The sequence below is a fragment of the Cornus florida genome, unplaced genomic scaffold, assembly GCF_030987335.1.
Source record: "Cornus florida cultivar Cherokee Brave unplaced genomic scaffold, ASM3098733v1 CherokeeBrave_3.0.0_Hap2_Chr05, whole genome shotgun sequence".
Classification (NCBI taxonomy): Eukaryota; Viridiplantae; Streptophyta; class Magnoliopsida; order Cornales; family Cornaceae; genus Cornus; species Cornus florida.
Window position 1 is genome coordinate 110,893,285 of NW_026775575.1, and position 6,175 is coordinate 110,899,459.

Below are 6,175 nucleotides of genomic sequence, written 5' to 3' on the forward strand. Positions count from 1 at the left end.
CCTACACATGACCACCCACTTGCAGATGTTGGTGCATGTCATCCAACTATATAAATGCACGATCATATGACTAAATTAGAACAAAGAGTTGTACATTACTAAAATGCACTTGTAACACTAAGATATAGTTAAAATATTCTTATTAATACAAAGAAAATTGTATACCTCCCAAGCTGGACATCTATAGAATAAACGTCTATAATTCTTAGAAGTTCCAGCAGTATAAAGATTCATTCGACCCCTTCCACATGCACAAGGTGGCCCGTCACCCTGTATCTTATACATGATTGCATATACAAGTTATTAAACTGAGCCAAAGAAGTTAATAAAAAATATAAAGAGAATCATTTATCGAAATCGTAAAATAATGTTAAAATAAAGTAGTTATTACAGTTATCCAAATCCTAACAAATAATTAAAATAAAGTAGTTGTTACAATTATCCAAATACTAACAAATGGAACAAGTTTAAAAAGCTTATTACAGTTATCCAAACATGATAAACATGTAAATCATATTTCAAGGGTGCTGACTTGCATTTCATATAGTATCAGCAATATGATCGCGTACAATACTCATTGGTCGCGAGCGAGAATGCGACGCATTAGGCTGAACATCAACATCATCATCTCCAAAAATTTCATCTATCATCGCCTCCATAGTTGCATCATTAAATATTGGATCTACATGCGCCTCCTTTCTTATAAAGTTATGAAGTGTGCAGCAAGCTAAAACAATAGCAACTTGAGCTTCAAACCTATATAGGGGCATTTGCTTCAAGATGGGGAATCTTATCTTAAGCATCCCAAAACAACGCTCAATTATATTGCGCAATATATTTTTTCTCTACCTTGGGGTTGCCGAGAAGCTCTACGGTACTCTTGGAAGTGGTACCGTTGGCCCCTGTAGGGAGCCAAGAAACCCGGTTGATTGACATACCCGGAGTCCACCAAATAATATTTCCCTGCCATTTTACAAACTATAAGGCACGTTTTTTTACCATGATATTTTAAATAAGTATTGCAAAATTATAGCAAGTATGACATTCACCTTCTGTTACGACGTACGTGAACATCATATCAAAATCACAAACAGCCATTACATTTTGTGTGGCATCCCCCTTCCTACCACGAAATGGTATTTGCTGGTCCACAGGCACGTTCGCATGGACATGAGTTCCATCAATTGCCCCTACACAATTCTTAAAAAAAGGGTAGTACTTTTTTCACTTCTTCATATGGTTAGGAACTTGGCTAAAATCTGGGGTGACAATAATCTGTTTCCCTAAATCACAGACTTTTTGTAAAACCGCATGGAAGTATTTTGAAATTGTATAGGTAGAGTGTTGAAATCTTTCTACGACCACACGATTCATTTCATTATGAGCTAAAGTAAGCAAAAATATGCCAACTTGTTCATAAATACTTACCCCTGTAGAGTCTTTCAACCCTAATGACTTAAGCTCTCCACACAACTTCAAAAAAACAGAGGTAGACATCCTGAAATTTTTGAAACATCTACTTCCATGCCCATGCAAGATCTCCATTATATATGCTTCCCCGGTTAAAAGAGAATCCCTACAAGGTCGTTTCTCGTAATGTTTCTTATAATAGTCCAACACACATGCCATTATGATGACACAATCATTCTCCTCATCACCATCATCATACAAGTCGATTATTGTCCTAATATCCATCTGTATAATACAACATTTAATAAACGAGATAAATTACAATTATCTCAAGCAAAATACCAAATAATAAATAAAAGCAAGACAACAAATAAAATCAAAGCAAGTGAAATAGTTATATTGTCATTACAATAAAACTAAATAACATAAATACGAGTATACTTAATATTACAATCAACCAAAGTAATTGCAAAACCAAATAAGAAATAAAAGTGACACACCAAAAGTCATAAAAACGTACTAGTATAGTCATCCAAAATCATAATAAAACCAACATACCAAATCAAATTCCATTGATCCAACCAACCCTCTTATCATCAGGAAGGTCATTAAGAAATAAATCCCTCCAAACTTCATCATTACGTAACATCTGGGTGACCTTAGCATATTGTTTCATATCAACGCCCTCCAACTTATTCAAAATATAACAACATAATTTAAAATCACCTTTTATCTTATCTGGATTATTGACTTCAACCTGCCCAACTTCATGAACTGTTTTCATATTAGATGATGAAGAAGTGACCATGGCCCTTTCAATTCGATATGTTTTCTCTCTATAAGTGTCACTCATTTTTTCCATGACACGATCCAATATGGAGGCAAAACTCTCTCTTTTTCGTTTCTTACCACGAGGTTCAGGAGAAGGAGTGAACTCATGACGACCTAACTCAGCAAAATCATCATTAAGGTCAAATGAGGTATGTGTGCCTTCATGGTGTACGGGGGCTTGGTTGAGAATGGGTGGACTGTAGGAAGTATGGACATGTGCACCTGTAGCGTATGTGTCTCCAAATATGGTAGTGTGCTTGTCAAAATGATTGCATGGCTTCTTTCGATACTTACCATATTGAGCATTCACCTACAAATTATTAAATTACTATTAATATTAGTTAAGTATACTTTTTTGTAAAATCAACATACATTTATTTGAATAACTAACCTTGATCAATCTAGTCCATCTTTCATTTTCAACTATAACCATGCCCGTCTCAGCATTGTATCCCACGCCTGTTCTCCTAACAAACTCACAAAGGCTTTGCAGTCTACCCTCATGTGGTTGAATTTGCTCTTAAGTTATTTCGGTACATGGTTCTTACCTGTACGGACCGTCATGCCTTTTCGTATATTCTTCCAACCATTTGGACTAAAAAGTTATGTTATTCCGATTACCAGCCTTCACTTCTTCTTCCATACAGATGATGAAAGTTTCAAGATGAGAATCATCCCATACTAGTTTTCCATCATCGGTATTGTCTGTAAAGTCCTCTATTTCTTCTCCCACCACATTGTCAGCATTGATATCCATCTAATTACATAGTTTTAATAAGAATGTGTTAAAAGGGTCATTAACAACTGTAATCTCCTATTAAGAAAGTACGAATACATTTACTAAGCTGTCATAATATGACACTCGCATAATTTTTTTGTAGATTTCTAAATAGATATAATTGTTCAAGTAATTAGTTTTATATGTCTACAAGAACCATGAGTGCAGCATAACAACACTATAAAGTTTTTAAATGCTTATATGCCATAATTTTCTCCCCCTATATTTTATATCGAAATGGGTAGAGGAATTTCAAGAAATGCAGTTCATGTCTGGGTGTCAGCGATGGTTAAAACTTTTTAGGTTGTGTTTGCAATAAAGGATTTGGAATAAGCAGAGTTAGTGTTTGGATTTTTGGCTCTGTTTGGGTTAGATCATTATAGATAAGGAAGAGCTTAGGTTAAAGTTGTTACCATCGCACTAAACAATGATCTCTCTATCAGAAATCTTTAGCATGAGCAAAATTAGTAGTTAATTATCGTTATATTTAATTGAATAACAATAGGTGATGGAATTTAATGCTTCATGTCCTCCCTGTAATGGCCCAACTTCTCACTTAATTAGTCTATCTCATTTTTTGAGTCATTCAGTGAGAATGAGATTAACTAGACAGAAATAAAATTGATAGCTACAACAATTAAGTACACTGTTAGGTCAAGGGAAGCACACAAATATGGAAATTCAATGAAAGCCAATAAAGTACTCGAACAAACACAATATTTAACACGGTTCGGTCAAAACCAACTTTCATACACAAAAAAGAAGAGATTTCACTACAATAAATAGAGATCTCAAAAATAGTACAGTGCCAATACACACACACACACACACACACACACACACACACACACACACACACACACACACACACACACACACACACACACACACACTCCTACTGACCCATAAAAACATGGACTTAAGATACAACTCGTAAAATATAAAGTCAATCAAACTAGGGATTTGAGAGACAAATCCTAACACCCTTTTCAATATTTTAAATTTTTATAATGCTGCATTTGGGAGCACAGGCATTTTTGAAAATCAAAATTCCAAAACATTTTGAGTCTTTATAATCCAAAACAGAAAGCAAACTTCCAAAACGTCTCATTTTCAGGCATTTTTTTTACCAAATCTACAAAGCAAACTTCAACTTTCCAAATAGTTGAGAACAAAACAGAGAATCAACAAAAATAGTAAACATTTTGAGTCTCTGTAATCCATGTATCCATATATATACCTATGTGTGCCAGTGTGTGTGTATATACACACAAATATAAATATACGCTCACACACATAACCAGAAATGCCAAGTGAGATTTGGTGAATTTCACACTTCTAAAGATTTTTTAAGAACTCCAAAATGCCGAGAAACTCACTTGGTGTCAACGATGAACGTAATAGACTGAGAATCGCCTGTGAATCCGAGAGTGCAGAGAGCAGCGGCGAAGCTTGGGTTCGCCGGTGAAACAGAGGGTTCCTCTCTTCAGATTTGCATACACACTGGTCGATTTAAAGCCCGATCTTCAAACAATAAAACCAATTTTATACAGAGCACAACGAATTCTGATGAAGAAGAAGCAGAGGAACTCACCGGTGAGAAGAAAACGACTCTCGGAAAGCTTCAACCCCGCGTTTGTGTCAAGTACAACACAACCTGTGTATCGCTTCTGTTGAGCCTTGCAAAAAACCCTAGAAATGTTCCACCGATTCCCTTTATACTTGTTCTCAAAATGGAACAAGTTTAGGTTGTTGTTCCACCCGCTACAATTATTAATGGGCCGGCCTCATTTTGGGAACAAGGCGGAACAAGAAAATTTTGTTTCAACTTTTGGGCCATTCTTCCAAAATGCTCCACCACTGTTGAAAACACTACAGGCCATGCCAAACAAGTTTTGGGCTAGAATAGTGAAACTATAGCATTTTGGGAACAAGGTAGAACAAACACCAAACAGGACCGAAAGAATTGGGTGTTTGGTTTGTCTTGGATTATGATTATTTCTGGTGCACCTTATCTCCTGTTACCAAACACCTCCTCTATTGCCCTTTTTTAGTCCTTTTTTTGTCCTACTAATTGGCCAACACTTCCTCATATCTATTACCCCTATTTTTTTTTTCTTTTTCTTTTTCCCTTCTTCTTCCTTTATTTTCTTTAATTTTTTTTTTCCTCCTCCTCCTGGCCTTTATCCCATGCGAATAGGTGAGTCACATGAATTTTTTTTTTTTATTCTTTAAAATTGCACTCCTTTTTTTTAATTTTAAAATTATTTCATTCCACCAAAGTTTTGGTCACTCTTTTTTTATATCTTTTAAAATATAATTTAGAGGGTATCTCCCTTTAGCTAAGTGGGAGTTCTAAGTCTCCAAAATAGTAACGCAGCTGAATTTCTTGCAAGACAAAATAAAAATAATAATAATAATAATAAGAATAAGAATGGAGAAACGTCGTTAGCAAGAGGTCACGTGTCAATAAATCAAGCAAGAAGCGAGTCCAAAAAACTGGGCCGAAGGAGGAGGCCCATGTCACAACAACCAACCAGAAGGCCTGAAGAGACACTCCAAGCGTTGAACCAGCCCAACAAGCCCCTAATTTATGAGGTTCAAGGGACTAAAAACTATAAATGGTCATTTTTCTGTGCCAACAGGAACACTAAACGACTATCAGAAGCACAAGCGAAGCTAATTTTGTGACTTGCAACTATGGGAATAGAAAGATATAAATAAAAAGCAAACAATGTTATAAGTTTAAAATAAAATAATAGAACATGTATTCAAATAAATCCTTTCTCCAAGAGTGCTGGCACGTTCCCATTGGTGGGACTCTTCACGCTACCATGGCCCATCTAATCCATTAACTGTGTAATAGAATGGGTTGGGTCTAGGTCACATTTGAAATCCAAGGTGGAGTTTGAATTCTTTTTTTTCACCAGTTTGGATTCGGTTCTTTGCATATGATGGATACAAAATTATTGATGCATTTGGGAATCACTAAATCAATACTTTCGATAAGAAGAAATTTAGTTCAAAATTTTAATAAAATGCATGCAATTTTAAAACTATGCCGTTTGATTTAGTCCTTTCAAAACATGAAACAATTTATAAATTATTGAAAATGCATAGTATATTTTTAATAAAGGTTAATTACAATGACCTCCT